Here is a 21,640-nt window from a genome sequence, read left to right as displayed (position 1 = left end):
CCTGATAGAAAATGGTCTGGAGGCATTCGGAGCCCCAGCCGAGCTCCGAGGAGAGGCCCGAAAGTCGATGGCGTATTCCGCCAATGTCCTCGAGCCTTGACGTAACTGCAGTAGTCTCGGGCCTGCCGAAACTTCTTGGGTTGGATCCCCGAAGTTTATCCGGAACAACTCCCAAAACTCCCTGAGGTTCCTTAGGATGGGATCGTCCCATTCCCACAGAGGGGAAGCCCTTTCTAGGGCCTTCCCTTCAAGAAGAGCCAGGATAAAGGTGGTCATGGTGGCGTCATCTGGAAAGAGCGCGACCTGGAGGCGGAAGTGCATGCTGCACTGGTTTATAAAACCCCTGCAGGCCGAGGTTCCCCAGAGAACCGTGGCGGTGTGGGCAGGCGGATTACCGGCCGACCCCCAGAAGCCGTAGGCGGGGAAGGCAGCGTAGGATTCATGGGACCCAACGCATCAAAACGCTGGTTTAAGCTCTGCATGGAGGAAACCAGGGCGTCCAGGGTTTTCTGCTGGTCCACCAGGTGCTGGGCCATTCCCGGAATGGCCTGGTGGGCGGATGCCTCTGCCGGGTCCATGGACTTTGCAATCTGTTATGCTCGGACTTGTGAACCCTTGGCCGACGGGAGGATGGTATACCTTTCGGAGGATCCGTAGGTTCTCTCGTCGGGTGGCGAGGCAGTGCAGAAGATGGGACCAGCTGACCCTTGGCACTGGAGACTGAGGCGACTACGGAGGCGGATGAAGAGACGAGAAGAGATGCTGTGTCTTCACCACTGGAAGTCTGTGGTCCCCCCAGGAGGAGCCCGTAGGGACCCAGACCGCTTGGACTTAGGCGGACCTTTGAGAGGTCATGGTGTCGGTGCAAGGGCTGACTGGAGCTTCGCCCTGGAAGCACGCGGTCCCCCCGGGAGGAGCTCATAGGGACCCGGGCTGCTGGGACTTAGACGGGCCCTTGGAGACGGTAGTCTAGAAGGAGTCCTAGGTCGAGTGCCAGACACCGAAGGACTGGTGGTAGGCTCACCAGTCCAGGGCCACACACCGAAGGATCACCACTTGCCAGTCCGAAGTCATACACCAGAGAATCACCGTAAGCCAATCCAAAGTCAGGAACCGGGAACACCAAGACGAAACAGGAACAGGATCCAAAGCTCAAGGAACTCACTGAAGCAAGCAGACTAGATAGCGCTGGAGGATGTTGCCAAGTCACTGGATGAGCAGAGGAGGCTTCCTTTTATACTTCCCCTGCCTAGGCTGATCAGGAACAGGTGAAGCCAGTTAAAGTGATTAGGTCCCTTTAAATCTGAAGAGGAGGCGCGGCCTCGCGCCTAAGGATGGCGGCGGCCATCTTGGATTTTCCCCCACGGAGGAGAGACGCCGCTGGACGTCGCGAGGGGGGAACAGGACGACTCCCCCTGCAGCGAACAGCACCGGAGGCCGCGCGGGAGTGATGGCCCGAATCAGAGCCCTCCCCTGGGGCTCCCGCGGTGAGGGAACGCCGCGGACAAGGTAGGGGGCCACGGTCAATGGGTGCCATGGCCGCGGAACACAACAACCCCAAACCAAATAAGTCTGATACTTCACTTTCAATGCATATCCAAGCAGCTCTCTGCTTCAATGGCGGGAGGAATGAAGAAAAGAGGATGTATATTCAGACATCAACCAACAAGGACTAAATTGCACAGGCTGGGTAAACAAATAAGCATGGGAGTAGCTTGCTTGTTGCGGCGGTTACTACCTTGAACCAGCCAAGCCTGATACTTCACTTTGAATACATATACATCGTAGCTCACTGTAATGAAGAAAAGAGGGTTTATATTCAGACAACAACCAACAAGGACTAAATTGCACAGGCTATTGTTATGGTTAATGGTGTTTGGGTGGATCCTTGGACACTGTGGCAGCTGACCATGCCCATGGGGGGCAGCCCCGTGAGGGACCACGGTGTCAGGCTAGACTCTGGACACACAAACACAGAATTGAATCTTTATTTAAACAGGTTTGAGTAACCACGAGAGGTGGCAGTAGTGAATAGTGGTTGTAGAGCCCGGCTGGGTGCGTCTCACACAGAACGCTGGAACAGCAGATCCTCTGCAGGGCAGTGCTGTAGTGGAAAGAGACTGAGAGTTATGAGTACAAAATGAGAATAGCATTCAGAGTCCCAATGTTGAAATAGGAGAGCTCCGAGACAGGGAGAGCAGGCCCTCAAGGAGCGAGTACCTGATCCCTTAGAGCAGAGAGACTCGGTAGCGTTGTACTCACTTAGCAGTAACAGAAATTCCACTAGATGAGAGGTCTGACAGCAGAGCAGGGAGCAGGCCCTCGAGGAGTGAGTACCTGGTTCCAGTGAAGCAGTACTGTGGATAGAGATGGTTACTGTACTCACTGATGTTAGCTGTAGGTTAGTTCTTCCAAGTAGAAGGGTAGAGGTTGCAGGCAGCGACACAGGGAACATGGGCCCTCGAGGAGTGAGTACTGGTTTCCTGATAGCACCTGAAAGAAGCAAAGAGGCACCCGAGGAGCGGGTACCCCATTTGAGACCCCGAAGGGTAGTAAGAGTTCCAGATAGCGCTGGAGTGGCAGAGTAGCTTAGGAATGGAGAGCTAATCCCATCCGTAAAAATCCTGTTGCTATCTCAACGAGCCAGCAAATACTGTAGGCAGATATACCCGGAAGTCGTGACGTAAGAACAGGGGCATGCCCCTGAGGTTCGCGCCAACGTAGAATTAAAGATGAGGGCGGCGTGCACGCGCGTGCCCTAGAGGTACCTTGAAGGAGAATGGTGGGAGGCGGCACCAAAGCCGGTCCGGGGACGCCGGAGAGAACGGCAAGCAGACGCCGTGGCGGTCATCAGTCCAAGGTGAGCGGTAAGAGCCGCAAGTAGAGAGAGGTAGGCGGGGAGAAGCCTTCGAAGACCGACGGGCGCAACAGTACCCCCCCTTCAAAGGACGGCCTCCGGCCCTTTTATCAGATATGGATTTGTGTGGATGCATCTGATGAACCTGAAGAAGCATCTCCTTATCCAAGATATTTGCCTTCAGCTCCCAAGAATTTTCCTGGGGGCCGTAACTGTTGCGACCGTTGCTGCTCGATGTCCTCACTCCGCACTCTTTACCTCTGTGGCGACTCCCTCCGAGTCTGATAGATGGCTGGCTGCCGCGGCGTCTCCATACCGTCTCCCTCCAGCGTCCCCAGACCGGCTTGATGTTGCAGATCCGCCATGTTGCCTGAAGACCTAGGGGGCGCGCGCGTGCGCTCTGATTGAAGTACCAGCAAGAGCGCGAACCTCAGGGGCGTCCCCCTGAGATGACGTCATCCGCTTCCAATATTTAAAGGTCTCTATTTCGCTAGCAAACTGAGTTAGCAAAGACTCGCTTTGGCTATCCAAGCTACTCTGCCTCCTCGGACTTACCAGAGATACCCACTCCTCGGGGGCCTCGCTCTTTTCTTTACTTTCAGGTTACAGATAGGAACCGGTTCTCGCTCCTCAAGGGCCCATGTTCCTGGACACTCTGAAGATTCTCTACTGCCTGGAAGCTATCGCTGCTACAAACATTTGTGAGTTACCATTGCTCTCTCAGAGCTTTCCCTGGAACCAGGTACTTGCTCCTCGAGGGCCTAAACCTTTCCAGCTCCTGAGCTTCCTTGAGACCTTATGTGAGTTTTGTCATCTAGTTCTGTTCATGAACTCTGTCTACTCTGCCTACTCACTTTCTACAGTTTCTCAACAGCTCAGCCATTCTGGATCGCTGTTCCAGTACCTGAGGGACTACAGCCCTGCTGGGCATATCAGCTCACTACTGCCACCTCTGGTGGTTTCAAAAACCTGTTTAATAAAAGAACTAATGTGTGTCTGTCTCCATACTTAAGCCTAGCTGGTGGTCCCTCTCAGGATATCCTCCTGGGGGCGTGGTCATCTGCCTCCGGCCCAGGGATCCACCCACAATTCTATCAGATTCATTACAGTTTACTACTCCTTAGCAAGACGATATCTGAGACACAACAAGATTGCTGACTCCTCCTTCTTTAGGAGCCAATAATAACAGATTGCTAACTACCAGCTCTAACACAGTGCTTTCCTGACAGATTGCTAGCTCCTCCCTCCTTCAGGAGCCCGCAACACAGATTCTAACAAGATTGCTAACTCCTAGCTTGTCAACTAAGCTCATTCCTAACAGATTGCTAACTCCTGCAGTCAGTCTATGACAGTAACCTTCCCAAGACAGAAGGTATTCCCAAGTTTTGCCGCGTCTTCTTACATCCAGAATAGCTTCAACCTTATATTCAAGGTCTTCTTCTGTGGTAATAGAAGTTGGCTCTGGAGACTTGGATGAGAACTCAATGAGAATGAGTGGTTTCAATGTTTAGCACAGTTAGAGCATGACGCTATATAGGAGTACATGTCTTCCTTGATAGTAGGCCACCAATAGTACTTCTGTAATTTCAGCAGGGTATGGCATTGACCAGGATGGCCAGCCAGCTTGGAATCATGAGCCCAGTGTAGTAATCTCTTTCTCAGGTTCTTGGGTACAATCGTTTTACTGGCAGGCCCTGAATGGGTAGCCGCCAAGATGACTTTCTTCGGGTTGATGATATGCTGAGGTTCACGATTTAAAACTCCAGGGAGGAAGACTCAGAACAAATGTCAGGAAGTATTTCTTCACGGAGAGGGTGGTTGATGCCTGGAACGCCCTTCCAGAGAAAGTGGTGAAGACCAAAACTGTGAAGGATTTCAAAGGGGCGTGGGATAAATACTGTGGATCCATAAAGTCTAGAGGATGTGAATGAAGAGAAGAGGCATGGGGGTGGCTTGAGGGAATGATGGCTACTACCTGGAGATGAATATCCTTATTCAATAATGCGAATGCAACATTGAAGCATAGATCAACGGCAAGAGGAAATGTGGAAAAAAAGAATTTGCAACCACATAAAAGCAGGGGAATAGCTGGCTTGTTATGGCGGTTACTACCCCAAAACAAAAAATACCTGATACTTTACTTTCAATGCAAATCCAGCATAACTCTCTGCTTCAACGGCAGGGGAAAAAATTTGACAATTCACGCATATTCAGCATAGCCCTCTGCTTCAACGGCAGGGGAGAAAATTTTGACAATTCACACATATCCAGCATAGCCCTCTGCTTCAACGGCAGGGGAGCAAGTCTGATATTTCACTTCAATACAAAGCCAGCATAGCTCTCTGCTTCAACGCCAGAGAGGAAGTTTGACACTTCACGCATATCCAGCATAGTCCTCTGCTTCAACGGCAGGGGAGCAAGACTGATACTTCACTTTCAATACATAGCCAGCATGGCTCTCTGCTTCAACGGCAGGGGAGAAAATTTGACACTTCACGCATATCCAGCATAGTCCTCTGCTTCAACGGCAGGGGAGCAAGACTGATACTTCACTTTCAATACATAGCCAGCATGGCTCTCTGCTTCAACGACAGGGGAGAATGAAGAAAGGTTGATCTATATTCAGGCAATAATCAACAAGCACTGAATTACACAGTCTGAATAAACAGATAAGCATGGGTGTAGCTTGCTTATTGCGGTGGTTAATACCCCTAACTAAATTAAGCTATTTCACTTAGATGCAGTTCCAACACTGCTCTCTACATTAATGGTGGGGGTGGAAGGGAAATAGAATAAAAAAAGGTTACTAAGAGCCAAGAGAAACAGATAAATATGTGAGAAAACAAAAGTGCGAAAGCTTGCTGGGCAGACTGGATGGGCCGTTTGGTCTTCTTCTGCCGTCATTTCTATGTTTCTATGTTTCTTCAGGAACATCTTCAGAGAGGAAAGAGCGAGACAGGGCATCAGCTCTGGTATTCTTGTCTCTGGGACAGTATTTGAGCATGAAGTCAAAGCGATTAAAAAACAAGGACCAACTGGCTTGTCTGTGGAGATCGGATATTAAAAGATATGTGGAATTCTGTCCCACCTGTGCTGCTCAACAAGTTCCACGACAACAATCCTGTGAACTCTTGCAACCACTTCCTGTTCCAGATAGACCCTGGACTCACATAGCCACTGACTTTATTACTGAACTTCCTCGTTCCAAAGGGAATACTGTCATTTGGGTCGTAGTAGACCGATTTTCTAGGGTGGCTTATTTTATCCCACTTCCCGGATTACCCTCTGCTCCAGAATTAGCTCGACTTTTTCTGCAACATATTTTTTGGATTCATGGTCTGCCTTCAAGTATCGTGTCTGGCTATGTGAGCACGGCTCGATACTGGAGGGACATGTGCAAGAAACTTCAGATAGAACTAAATTTTCTTCATCTTATCATCCCCAACCCAATGGGTTAACTGAACGCACTAATCGGTCTCTCAAGACCTTTTTACGGTGCTATGTAAATCGACGACAGGGTGACTTGGCATCCCTTTTGCCTTGGGCCGAAATTTGTCACAATAATCACATAACCCAAGCTTCAGGAGCATCACCTTTTTTTTTAGTTTTTGGGAGACACCATCTCATTCCCCTTCCCATTACCACCCTCCTCTTGTCCAGCTGTAGAACAGACTATACAGTCCATGACTGAGCTCTGGAGGGAGAACCGACAGCTATTACTGCAGGCCTCCAGTAAAGCCAAGAGACAAGCCGATAAAAGAAGGAGATTGGCTCCTCGACTTCAACCAGGGGATTTAATGTGGTTAAGTACTTGGAACCTCAGGTTACGCACTCCATCCCTAAAATTTGTGTCCAGATTTGTTGGACTTTTTCCTGTTGAAAAGCAGATTAATGAAGTCACCTTCAAACTTCGTCTACCCCCAAATCTACGTATCCATGATGTGTTTCACACAAAGACCCAGCAAACTACCGGCCTATCTCCAACCTGCCTTTCATCTCCAAAATCCTTGAAAAGGTAGTTAACACGCAACTCACTGACTACCTCGAAGACCATAGTATCTTACACCCATCTCAATTCGGCTTCCATAAAGGTCGCAACACAGACAATCTCTTATTAGCAATTACAGACACCATCCTCATAGGCATGGACCAAGGTAAATCGTACTTACTCGCCCTTCTAGATATCTCGGCAGCCTTTGATACTGTCAACCACCAAATCCTCATTTCCCGTCTTGCAGAGACAGGTTTCTCCGACACTGCACTATCATGGTTCTCCTATCAAACCCACAGAGAATTCTTAGTAAAAATTGATAGGTCTGAATCTTCACACTTTTCCCTCACACAAGGTGTCCCCCAAAGATTCTCCCTATCCTCCACTCTATTTAGTATTTATCTCCTGCCACTCTGCAACCTACTCTCTGACCTAGGCCTGAAGTTTTTCCTATATGCTGACGATGTGCAAATCCTAATCCCTATTCAAAAACCCCTCAAGGAAGCCCTTCATTTCTGGGAATCTTGCCTTGTTTCTATCAATTCACTTTTATCCAACCTCCACCTTGCACTGAATGCATCAAAAACAGAAATCCTCATCATTTCTAATCAACCGGAACACACAATACATTCCACCCCTCATAACTCTACATTAGCCATTACCCCACTGCACTCTGTAAGAGACCTAGGCATCTCACTAGATCCACACCTACATTTCAAACTCCACATTAAATCTCTTCTAAAGGGGGGCTTCTACAAACTCCACGTCCTTAAAAAACTTAAGCCCCTCCTCCACTCCCAGGATTTTCACATAGTTCTGCAGATGACCATTCTATCTAAGCTGGACTACTGCAACTCCCTTCTTTTAGGCCTCCCGTCATCCACCATCAAACCCCTACAAATACTGCAGAATGCCATGGCGAGAATCATAACCAATACCCGGAAAAGGGACCGCATGATCCCCATTCTAAAGGATTTGCACTGGCTACCCATTCCCTACCACATCCAATACAAAACACTTACCATCCTACACAACACGCTTTACAAAAATGATCTCCCCTGGCTCGAGGACATGCCACGTTTCCGTTCTTCTACCCGCCCTACCAGAACCTCCCTTGCGGGCACCCTTCACACCCCATCCCTCAAAACTGCTCACCTCACCCTTACCAGAGAAAGAGCCTTCTCCATTGCTGGCCCGACTCTCTGGAACTCCCTTCCCACTGATCTCCGTCTTGAACCGTCCTTACGCAATTTCAAAAAAGGTATCAAGACATGGCTCTTCAAGCAAGCCTACTCGGATGCTAACCAAACATAGACAGTGCTAAGTCTACCCGGACGGTTTTCAATCCTAGACAGTCCTCCCTTCAGATCTCGCCTTCAAACTATGCCATTGTACGGCTAATCCAGTTATTCTGTGTACCCGCACACTTTGTGATTTCAATAAGTTTATTCTATGATGTTAGTAAGTTATTATGTTTATGTTGATTGCTCTTCGCTCTGTCCTCTTAACTTCTTTCCGTTATCTCTCCCTCAGTCTTTCTCGCTCCCGCCCTCCTCTACTTCCCCTTTCTTGCCTGCTCCTCTCACCCAGTATAGGTGAAGTTCCTGTCAGGTCTCCTGGTCCAGTTCCACCTCCCGGCTATGAGTGCCACTGTAGGCCTTCCTTCAGTGGATCCTCCAATTCTCGAGCCGGCTCAAGGGTCCATGTTTCCAACACACCTACAATTTGACTGGCTAAATTAGGAATTTTCTAAATTTAGCTGATTAGCGGCATCAATTTTCAAAGGCTTTGATCTAGCCAACTGAATCCCTTTGAATATTGAACTTATAATATATCTAGATTTGCGGTCATGAGGAACCTACTGTTTACTGAGTTATAAAAGTGCTCCCCTGATGCAGGCTCATTTTTGGTGCCAAAACGCTGCAGCGTTGGGATGCGTTGAAGTTGGGATTGGTTGAAGTTACTTGCACTGATATCGCACTTTTGTAGCCATTCTTGGATTTATGGGAGCTACTTGTGCCTACAACGCATGTCTCAGCAACATTTATACCAACCATAATTGGAGACATCTACACCATTTACAAATGGAGACATTTGATCTTTTCTCCATAAGACTGGCACACGAAAAGAGCTTCTCTCTGCTGATAGCGGTTATGATTTAAGAAGCGTGGTGTATCCTCTAACTCCTAACACGAAAAGAGCCTTTCTCTGTCGATAACAGCTATGATATGAGCAGTATGGAGCGGCTGCTATCTGTTAGTGCTGTGAATCTTCGAGTCATTTATAGGAGCCAGCCGGCAAGATTTTTTGCCTATATCAAGAATATTCTGGCTGGGGCTTCGCATATTTTGAACTATCTGGCTCCTTTTTGGTTATGCTCCATGATAATCTGCTATCGGTGCATTCAGATTAGTTTCAAGTGTTCTGTGGTGTATTTAGAATTTGTATACCTTTCCCTGGGAGTTTGTCTTTTGTTTGTGCTTTTGTTCTTTTTAAGTTTTTTGAAGGTTTTGTATTGGTTTTTTTCTCCTTGTTTTTCTCTTTGTCTTTAGTTTCTTGTGTACTTGTACATGTTTGTTGTTTTTAATGATTTCCTATTGTAACACTTTTAATCTATATATGTTCAATTTTTTGGAGATTATATTAAAAGATAAAGGGATAGTTTATTTGAAAATAAAGGAATGTAATTTTGGACAAAAATATTTTTGAAATAAAAGTTGATATACTTTTCACTGTTTTAGGTAGGTCTTTTGAGAAAAAAAAATGCCAAAGAGTGGCAACGGCAAACACTTGCAAAAACACAAAAAAGTCAAATTCTTCTCAAAAACACAAAAAAGTCAAATTCTTCTCAAAAATCCAGAACAGAAATCCTCTGGCAGCTAAACAGTTACTAAAAACAGGGACAAAACTACAGGAAACAGGAACTCTATCTCTTTACTTTCCTCCATCTCTGTTGAGACAGACTCCAGAGTCCTAACCCTGGAAAATATTCAAAGTGGTACAGCATAGGATATGCTGCCTCTTCAAAGGTTAGCTCAAGTTTTCAACTCAAAAGTCCACTGAAAATCCAGAACAGAAATCCACACACTCTGTGATAGAGGTAGAGGTTTATAAAGGCTCTAGGCACACCATCTGCTTCTCCCATATGGGGGAGCAAATCCCAAACCTCTGCTTCTCTACTCTCTCTTTCACTTCAGAATTTTGGTTCAATCCTTCTGGTAAGGAAACCAAAGATTCCTTACAAATATAAATCATACAGACTAGTATGGTGGTATAGACAAAGATATAAAGTAAGCAAGCTATTACACAGCAGGTTCATGTAAAGTAAAATTCATGTGAGGCTGTAGACAGATACTAAGGAGAGGGATAAAATATTCAGTGATACAACAAGGGGCAAAGATTTATGGGGAAAACTATGAGGTTGATATTCCAAAGCCATTTACATGGACAACTAAAACGTTATCCAGCTACAATTTAGCCAGATAAGTCAGAGGCATTCCTGGGCAGGCAGTAGGCATTCCAGGGAGGAGCAGAGTTAGCCGGATAAGTTAACTGGCTAACTTCTCTGGCTAACTTTAGTCATGCCATAGGGCTTTCCTAAAGTTAGCCAGATATACTTATCCAGCTAAATTTAAGATAGCCAGGTGAACATGGGAAGAATATCCAGTGAAGCTGAAGGAGATGAGGAAAGAAATCAGGAAAGCAAAAGGTCAAGTGGAAGAAAGGATGGCCAAAGAGGTTAAGTGAGGTGCCAAAAATGTTTTCTGATAAATCAGAGAAAGGAGAAGGGCCCAAGGTGGTATAGTAACATTGAAAGGTGACAAGAAGCAATGTATGGATAAAGAAATAACAGAAATATTAAACAAATACGTCGATGTTCTCTAAAGAAGACTCCAGAGAAGGACCATTGCTAATTCACAAGACCATGGATGGGGGTGAGGTAGATGAACCCCATTTACAGAAGAGAATGCATGGAAAGAACTAGGAAAACTGAAAATGGATAAGGTAATGGGGCCAGATAAGGCACATTCCAGGATAATAAAGGAATTCAAAATGTGCTGGCGGGTCCGCTGAAAGACTTGTTCAATAGATCCCTGGAAATGGGAGTGGTGCCACAGGACTGGAGAAGGGGAATTGTGGTCCCACTTTACAAAACTGGTAGCAAACTGAAAACTATAGGCCAGTCAGCCTCACCTTGGTGTTGGGAAAATTAATACTCTGCTGAAGGAAAGGATAGTGAACTACCTCCAATCATATTGGTTGTTGGAACCAAGACAGCATGGTTTCACCAGGGAAAAGTCCTGTCAGACAAATCCGATTGACTTTTTTGATTGGGTGACAAGAGAGCTTGATCAAAGAAGAATGCTCAATTTGATTTACTTGGATTTCAGAAAAGCTTTTGATACAGTCCCACATAGGAGGCTCATGAATAAAATGTGAAGCATGGGAATGGGCACTAAGGGGGTGGAGTGGATTACATACTGGTTGACGGACAGGAAACAGTGTGTAATGGTAAAGGGAACTTACTTTGAAGAGAGAATGGTGTTAAGTGGAGTGCCTGAAAGATCAATGTTGGACCGATTCTGTTCAATATCTTCGTCAGCAACATTGCAGAAGGAATAGAAGGTAAAGTTTATCTTTTTGCAGATAAGACTAAGATCTGCAACAAAGTGGACATGCCGGAAGGAGTAGAGAGAATGAAAAGTGATTTCAGAAAGCTTGAAGAGTGGTCGAAGACTTGGCAGTTGGGATTCAATGCCAAGAAGTGCAGAGTCATGCTTCTGGATGTGGTAATCCAGAAGAACTGTATACAATTGGTGGGGGGGGGGGGGGGGGGGGGGGGAGGATTGATGTGCATGGACTGGGAGAGGGACTTTGCAGAGATAGTGTCTAGAGATCTGAAGGCAGCAAAGCAATGTGACATGGCAGTTGCTAAAGCCAAAAGGATTCTAGGTTGCACAGAGAGGGATAACGAGTAAGAAAAAGGAGGTGATCATGCCTTGTACAGGTCCTTGGTGAGGCCTCACTTGAAGTATTGTGTTCAGTTTGGAGCCTGTATCTGAAAAAAGATAGAGACAGGATGGAGGCGGTCTAGAGAAAGGCAACCAAAATGGCATGGGGTCTGTATCAGAGGACTTATGAGGAGAGGCTGAATGATCTAAATATGTATACCCTGGAGAAGAGAAGGTGCAGGGGGATATGATACAGACCTTTATATATCTGAAAAGTATTAATATGCACAAACTTTAAACCTTTTCCATTGGAAAGGAAACTATAGAACTAGGGGTCACAAAATGAAACTCCAGGGAGTCAACTCAGAACCAATGTCAAGAAATATTTCTTCACAGAGAGGGTAGTGGATGCCTGGAATGCTCTGCTGGAAGAGGTGGTAAGGACGAAAACAGTAAATGATTTCAAAAGAGCATGGTATAGACACTGCAGATCCCTAAATGCTAGATGTTGGATATGAAAAAAAGGGGCATGGGTGTAACCTCCACGGAACGGAAGTTACTACCCTTAACAGAAGGCATGGGAGTAACTTGCATGAAATGGAAATTACTACTATGAGCAACTTGCTGGGCAGACTGGATGGACCATTTGGTCTTTATCTGCCATCATCACTATGTTACTATGTGTCCAGCTAACTTATCGAGCTGTTCAGCGGCTGAATATTGACCCCCATATGTATAATTTATCCCAGATATTCAGTGGGATTTACATTCAGTGGAAGACTTATGTATGTACTTGGATAAATTTAGGACTGATTATTCCAACCAGACTTGTGCGTGTGATTATACCCAGAGCATACTGAATCTGCATGCTCACTGGGTGGAGTTAAACTCACCCAAGAAGTGTTCGGGACTCATTAAAGAAAAAGAAGATATCATCAGAATTAAACTATATTGGCATCTGGTAAGGCTTCTTCTGATAGTATATGATTTGAAGTTCTAAGTTTTTTGGCTACATTTGGGCATCCATAAAAATATGGGTTGTTATATCAGCAAGCTGCACCATTATTTTCTTGCTTTTTTGGGGGGGCAGGGAATTTCTTTGATTTTTGGCTCTTCCCCCTTTTAATTTTGTGGTGGGCTTTTGTGTATTTCTTCATCTATATTATATGATTATATGAAGTGATATCAATTCATATTTGTACACTTTTCATTACAAGAGTGTTTCTTGCAATTTTTTGGATTAAATATGTTAAAAGTAAAGTAAAAAAACAACCTGTATTGACTGGAAAGACAACTAATCTAAAAATGTAGATTGACTACAGATTTTTTAATAAGCGCATTCTGCATTCTCCAGGCTACTGGAATTGTAAACTGGAAAGTCACTGCATATTTTTTCTTTTTTAATTTTTTATAACCTGTAGTAGGGTCTCCCCTCACCCCAGCCTTGGCAGGAATTTTCATCTCTGCTTCATCCACTTTCACAGTTAAATATTTTCTTAATATATGGCATGAAAAATAATCAATGTTACTGGAAGTGCAGAACTCAAAGATAGAATCTACAGGGGTATCCAGATCTTCTATTTCATTGCTAAATTTGGTGGGGTCACACCTTACTTTGATCTCCACCTTCCATTTTTTTTTGTCTTTGATCAACTGTGCTGTCCACATCACCATATGAGAAATTTGCTCACTGATTTCATGTTTCTAAGTCATTTCAAAGTTATATGTATACTCAGTCAGCTTTTTGAAGTTAAGCTAAGATATACATATCTGACATTGATAAATGTTAATTCTGATAAAAAAATGTGCAGAAGGCAATAGCTGGATCCTGATGTATAGGAGCAAATCAGTTTGCTAGGAGGAAACTGTAAACTCAGTTTTGGGCACTAAAACAAACCCCTTCATAATCATTATCAGGCTGATAACCTGCCCTTGGACGCGTGTTTTCCCTTACCCCTTATTCAGTAAGGGGCAGAAAACGCGCATCCAACCCGCCGAACCTAATAGCGACCTCAACATGCAAATGCATGTTGATGGCCCTATTAGGTATGCCCGCGCGATACAGAAAGTAAAATGTGCAGCCAAGCCGCACATTTTACTTTAAGAAACTAGCGCCTACCCAAAGGTAGGCGCTAGTTTCTGCCGGCACCGGGAAAGTGCACAGAAAAGCAGTAAAATCTGCTTTTCTGTGCACCCTCCAACTTAATTTCATGGCGATATTAAGTCGGAGGTCCCGAAGAGTAAAAAAAGTAAAAAAAAAAGAAAAAAAAATTTAAAATGGGCCGGCGGCTGTCGGGCCGAAAACCGGATGCTCAATTTTGCCAGCGTCCAGTTTCCGAGCCCGTGGCTGTCAGCAGGCTCGAGAACCGACGCCAGCAAAATTGAGCGGTGGCTGTCAAACCCGCTGACAGCTGCCGCTCCGGGTCAAAAGGAGGCGCTAAGGACGCGCTAGTGTCCCTAGCGCCTCCTTTTGCCCGTTTCTACCACACCACCTCATTTAAATAAAGAATCGTGTGCACAGGCGAGTGGCCTGTGCGCGCGCCGGGAGAGCGGGCGTTCGTCTGCTCTCCCGCTGGCTTTACTGAATCGGCCCGTATGTGATATGGCTTGAGACACCAGTCTGGTGGGAGCATATATCTTTGTTGACCCAGCTCAATGACCGCAGTAACTGAAGTACTGAAGTAAGTGCCATTACTTAGTTCTACTACCTGAGATTGAGGTGACTGCCAGATCTAAATTGCCTGCTGATTTCATTCAGTCCATAGGACTGTGGGACTCAGAACAATAAAGGTATGTGTCTGTGATATGGCAGGAGGCAGTTATTCATGAATGATGGAGCAATGTCCCATGCCATCCCCTGAAAAGGTATTATATGGGTTCTATGCCAATCTGGCTTCCCAGACTGGACAGAAACCGATATAGCTAAGGTCAGTTGTATCAGAAGGTCAGGCCACTACACTTCCTTAACCCTGACCGCTGTAACTTTGCCATCCTGCCAGGATCCAACATGGATGTCTTCCAGGACACTGTTAAGAAGATGTTGAGCTTGAGGTCCCACTACCCAATCAAGGCATTCCAATACAACCTGGCAACAGATACTTACAGGTCTGTATACAGAGTTTAAATGGCAGCTAAATATGCAACAATACTATTAGTTGTGGAACTGGTAGAATTCAAGGTATCCAAAGGAATGTGTCCCACCTGAGCAGTGTATTTATGCTAGCTGACCTACCCGGACTTGGGCCTACATGAGTAGACAATTGGAGGATAACTTTCAACCAAATGCGCATGGCGACATATGTGTGTATTTGGCCACGAGCAGATCTATGCAAGTATGTGTATTATATACATGCATTGTATAAAATGTACCTATCTCTATCCTGCAACATTCGCATGAATGTAGGCTTGCACTTGAATAATTCCAGTGCATTGAAACCACATATATCAATACATTGAAGCTGTGTTATGGGAGTTTCGATTTAGTGGACCCTTGGGCCGACCTGCAGGAGACTGGGATAGGTGTTCAATGTCTCTAGTATGTGGCAGGCCGGGAGGCAGATGTTCAGGCAGGACGTAGAGGTGCTCTTCACCCTGGAAGCTGGTGCTCCCATGGGAGGAGCCTGTAGGAGCCCAGCCGCTGGGACTTAGGCGGGTTGATGATCAGGACTGAGAACTGGAACCAGACTAGGACAGTAGACAGGAACTGTAGCAAGACTCGGGTACTGGAACCAGGCAGGAACTGTAGCAGGCAAGCAGGAACCAAGCAGGTACTGTAGCAGGCAAGCAGGAATGGAGCGAGTACCAAGGCAGCTCACTCCGGGGCACGAAGCAACAGGGAACCAGGAGGTAAACCCGTTGCAAGGCAAAGACTGAGTGTCCGCGGCCGGCTTATCAAGGCCGCGGCGACTGACGTCAGGAACTGGGCAGAGTCACCACTGGCGGGAAACGGCCTAGAAAAGCACCCAAGTGGCGCGCGCATGCCTAGAAGCAGGGTGGCCATGGGAGGCTTCCCGGCAGCGCGGCCCCCACAGGGATGCCGCCGAACAGGCCGCAAACCAGGCATCCAGAAGCGGGAACAGGTCCAGGAGCACGGAGGTAAGGGTCTGGTCGCGGCACTCGCGGCCAGAACCGTAACAAGCTGTGCACTTTTCATACCTATTTTTAAAATATATGTGTGTATATTTTACATGCAAAAGTAAAGTAGAACTTACTCATGCAAGGTACAATTTATGTATGTAAATTGGCCAATTTTAAAATATGCACACAGAAATGAAACTAGCCAGTTTACCAATTTGTCCATCAATTCACCCAGTTTTCTCCAAGTCATTGCTACTTTCCTGGTTCACCCAGACCTCCCACTCAGTCAGTACTACTCAATAAATACGTTTAATATCACTTACACTAGGAAATTATGTAATTACTCTTTGGGTTCATTACCAGAAAGGCCTTAGTTAATTTTTTGAGCTAGGAAAGGCAATCTTAGTAGGATTAGGGGAGGCACATTTGGTACAGCCACTCCCTTTGAAGGTGCTAGGATGACCATCCCCATGTGGTATGAAAGCAGCTTTCTCCCTGAGAGAGTGGGGCAGTGGAGCTTGATTTTTGAAGTTAGAGGAAGCAGAATAATTTAGCCTTAGTTGTTTTTTTGGGGCCTACCTTGGAGGCTCAGGCACTCCAGCCTGGAGTCTTTGGAAAAAGGTCAGGAAGCTGCCTTTCCAGTCCACTCCATGGTTGGTTGGGGTTGTCTTCCAGATTGTTTTTCTGGGATTCTTTTCATTTTTGTCATAGGATACCTTGTAAGGTCTCTATTTTTTGGCCTAGAGAGAGATTGTGTGTGTGTGTGGTGGGGGGGGGGGGGAGCAGAATAGGGAAGACCTACCCATCTGTACCCTCAATGAGGACAGAGACATGGTAGTGATCCACTGCAAGTGTATTCAGTTTTGGGGAAAGAAACTTCTTGTGTTAGAAGACCTGGGAGGAAGATTTTGCCACCTCCTTCCTCCCCTGAAGGAGGAATATCAAAAAAGTTGTGCTGTTCCTGGTTGGATCCATGTTCTAGTGTTGGATGCTGAATGACAGAGACATTTCTGGAGAACTGTGGGTAAGACCAAATTGAGATTTTATGAAGATCCCCAAGCCTAGTGCTACAGGGTGTGAAAACCATGTAATTGCATGGGAAGGCACACCCGGGAGGGCGGTGGATGGGACTCACCAAAGGGAGCAGTGAGAGGCCCATGTGGCTGCTGGTGGACCCCTTCCCACTGGCAGCGGAAGAAGAGAGAGGCCTGAGCTGCCAGCGGTGGAACCCATTCCATCAGCAGTAGCAGAAGAAAGAGGCCTGCACTCCGGCTGAAGAAGAGGGAGCTTATTTTACGGCTCCTCCTTATGTACCGGCCATCCCTGTAGTGTACCAATGGGAACCTGCCTGGGAGGGATGGATGTGTTTGTGAATGGGAGCCTGCTTTGGTGGGGGGGATGTGAAAAAAGTTTATGACACCCCCACCAATTGACGACAAACTCAAGGGTGCCTGGAAATCAAAGGTTTTCAGATAAGAAAAGTGGGGGATTTTACCCTTCTTGTTTTAATTATTAGGTGTTTGATGTGTCTGCTATTTTGAAATATTTTATTGCTGTTTGGAAATTTTAAAACTTTTTATATGAGTTCTTAATTATTAGATGTTATTCTTTGGGGAAGGAACAGATGGTTAAATGCATCTATAACATTACATATCCCACAAAGAAACCTTAGATCCAGCAATAAGGGTCTTCTTTCTATACCAACAGTAAAATCAGCACATCTAACACAGGTGTTGCGATGCGGCCCATGGCTGGAGCTATGAGCCGCCTCTTACCTCCACGGCCCAGAGGCCGCAGCTGCCAGGATCTTACCCGGCCGGGCTGGGCTTCTCCATTGTGGTAGGAAGCCGCCCCCGCACTTCACCGCAGCAGGATCTGCAGACTTCGGTGTCCTCTTCACGGTCTAGAGCCGCTGCCCATGCTGCCTCCTGACAGGCCTGGAGACCTGCTTCGCAGCGGCAGGGATGCCGCCTTGCTCCGCCTGTTTGTTATTGTAGTTTTTTGCATATATGAGAGTATATTTTTTTTTCATATGTGTAGATTTTTCGGTATCTTTCTCTCTTTTCATGTGCTATCTGTTACTTTGCAGACAGTGTCCTGCGCTGAGATTACAATCCTTTTCTTTTTCTAATTCCTGCTTTTCTGAGTCAAAGTGTTGCTCTTGCCATTAGTGTTTTAACTAAAGAACCACGTGATTTGTTTTCTGCTACTGTTCTATACAGGAGTCCATTATTAGGGTTTATGGGCAGGTACTGCAAGCACATTTGGTAGTAGGAACATTATCTGCTGGGTAATTTGAGAAGGTGCTGCAGATTTGCAGAGATTAGTGTTAAAGTTTCAAGCCTTGAGTCAGTAAGAATGTTTAGTTTCGTTTTACAGTGCAAAAGAAAAAAATAAGAGAAATCTTTATCTTGTCAGTACAGGGAATGCAGTAAATTGAAATGTCATTACTGGAATTATGGAAGAAAAAGGAAGGGAATTGAGATTGCCTTGAAGGATTAAATTTTTGGGACATTGAGAAAAACATACAGAGATTTGGTCATCACACTGGCACACTCAAAGCACATCCCTAAGCCTTTCCTTGCAAATTTAAAATTAATAGTCAAAATTAACAATATTTTGTCATTTCACAGAGGAGAGAGATTTCCCCAGACGCGAAAGAATTATCCCAGTAACAAAGATTCTGTTGCAGGACTGTATTCCAGAAGAGGAAAGAAAGAAATGAGTGGAAGCTGAGTATTAATGAGTACTGCGCCTCCTAGAGGCGCAGCAATATAAAAGAAATAAGGTAGCTTTTTTACTGCAGTTTGCTGAATTAATATCAGAATGTTTAGTTTCAATTGAGCTGTAATTTCTCTAACCTTTATGTTGCCAGATTTTATATTTTCCCAGGTTAATCACAGATGAAACATTTGAAGATTGTTGAAGATTACATTTTCTCCTTTTTCCCAGTTTTTCATTTTTAAACAGATCTCCTTTTTGATGTTTACTTTTGTTTTAGACTCTATCTAATCATTTTTTCACACACTTTTTGGCCTACTTTTATCTTTGATCAGGTTTTGAGCTCATCAAAAGAAAAATATGTGTTACTTGTTGTTTGTTTTCTGTGTCATGTGTCCTTACACCTGAAGAATGAATGAAGTTGTGTGTCATAGTTTAATATTCTATGTAATGACTGATGGAATCTTCTCCCTGATTAATCTGAATTTGTTGCTCTTATGTTAGATTCTGATCAAGTACAATAACTAGTGCTGAAATGAAAGGCTGTGCTTCGATGTCACTGAAGTGCACTAAGCCGAGAGAACTGTTTGCCCTGCATACATCATTGAATTCAAAGATTATCCCATCCTTACAACTGCATTCTTTGTCATGGAATTGGACTGTGAACTGTTTCCAAAGAAAGCCATCATACAGCTTTCATCATTTGATTTTCTTTTGTATGTTTCTTGCTTTGTGTCTTGCTCAGATGCTGTTTGGACCTATTTGCAAATGCCATTATGTAGACAGAATTAATGCTGTTTTTCCAAGTTTTGTAGTATTTTTCAGTCTGACTTTCACCACTTATATGCATTTCTTCACTGAATCAGCTAAATGATTATGTAATATGTCTTTCTTTGCCTTTGTCTATGAAAGCTGCTTTGATCACATTACTCAAACACCATATCCCACTGCTTGCCCTCTTAGAGTGAGATATGTTTCAGTATGGATCAAATGTTTCTTTATTCTCTGAGTATCTGTCTTTTTCTCTGGATCTTCCTTTTCTGAGTTTGATCTCCTGTAAAGACTCACCCATTCTAACTGAGGCTTACTCTCACAGGGATATGCAACTATTCCTATTCCTACCTATGACCAGAACGTGTCTTATGTTTTTTTCTGTTTTTCCTTTTCTTCCTTGTCCATTACGATGGATTGCCTCTTAATACTTTCTCTGTACCTTTTAGGAATGATGTTCAATTGCTTTGCTAGGTTATCCCTCCTGATTGGTATGTTTGTGACACCCATATGCATAAGTACCGATCCGACCTCATGTAACGCTTGCATCACAATAACCATAGATAGTATGACAAAAACATCTATATTGCTATATAAAACAAGGTACGAATGTCAAGAGACCATCACGCATTGTACATATAATTTCACCCAGTACAGTGTGTGTACACATAATAGAGAGATCACTTGTTTTGATCCTAGTGACAATCCCACCCAACAATGGCTGCAAGTTCCCAACGGAGGCTTGTCCCAGGGACAGCTCTTAGCATCTGTCCTCCTCCCCCTATCACCAGCTCCATGCTGTCTTCCTGCCCCCCCATTGATACACCTGCTTCTCATCTTTGAGGTATGTTCCTTGATCCCGGACTGGTATTTTATTTAGACCTGTGGTAGTTCCTAGAAAGGCACCATACTTACATGCATAACCATACATACATATGTCCACAACAGTGGCCACATACATACAGAAACCAGAGACATTGTACCTCCTTGATGCAGAGGTACCAACATGAGAGATAATTGGCTTTGGGAAGCAAAAGAATGGGATTGGAAATCACCTTATAATGTTTCTAGTATTCAGTTACCACCCAGATGTGGGAAAGCACAGTGGATATTGGCCCACTCCATTGTTGCAACATGGTGCATCCATACACCTTACACAGTATTGCACCCTATAGCTGTAGGCAATAGGGATGTGAATCGTTTTTCAACGATTAAAATTATCGTCCGATAATGTTTATATCGTCTTAAATCGTTATAGAACACGATACAATAGAAATTCTAACGATTTATCGTTAAAAATCGTTAAATCGTGTTAGTGCGCACTAACGGGAGTTAGTGCGCACTAACTCCCCGTTAGTGCGCACTAACTCGATTTAGTGCGCACTAACTGAAAATGATACAAATAAACACTTTCCAGGTCACTGAAGGTCAGTTAGGAATGAATATGTGTTCCTATTGGCTGGCTGCCCTCTTATCTATTGATGTTACCAAGGTTACCACTGAGGTGATGGTTGGGGGGATGGGAAATGGAACTGGAAACTAACGAACACCAACAGAAAATGAAACAAAGTGTTCACACTTCCCAGGTCAGTAAAGGTCACTTAGGAATGAATATGTATGTATGTATTCCTATTGGCTGGCTGTGCTCTTATCTATTGATGTTACCAAGGCTAACACTGAGGTAATGGTTGGGGGGATGTGAAATGGAAACAGTTGGAAGCTTGACAAAAAAAGTAATGTAATGATCAGCACTCACGTGACTAGAACTTGTTTGTTTATTATTTTTGTTAGCAGGCACCTGAAATGCTAGTGCATGTTGAATTTGCCAATCACTGTGCATTTTAGAAAGGTGGTCCTGGCTGGAACTGTACACAGTTCAAATATATGTAATTGATTGTTGGTAAGTGTATTTTTTAAGTAGCCACACTGGCACAAGTATGTTTACTTTTCCTCCTACTTAACTCACTAGCTCAGCTTTGTAAGAAGGGCTTCTCTGCTTGTGTGTTGTTTTTGTTTGGTGTGAGGAGAGCAGAAACATCAGATCTTTATTCAATCTACTACAGTCATCTCTTACAGTGCCCTATCCCTATTAATACCAGGAGTGTTGTGATCTTCCTGCACACAGTGCCCTAACCCTGATACCAGTCTGAGACAGCTCCCTCCCTGCATTACTAGTGAGAGGCTGGCTTCACAGACAGGGGGGAGCTGCCTGACCCTCACTCCTGACTTCCCCCATGTCCCAGCTAGTGAATGGTGTGTGGGTGAGGGGGG

The sequence above is a fragment of the Rhinatrema bivittatum genome, chromosome 14 (genome assembly GCF_901001135.1).
Source record: "Rhinatrema bivittatum chromosome 14, aRhiBiv1.1, whole genome shotgun sequence".
NCBI lineage: Eukaryota > Metazoa > Chordata > Amphibia > Gymnophiona > Rhinatrematidae > Rhinatrema > Rhinatrema bivittatum.
This window is presented reverse-complemented; position numbering follows the sequence as displayed.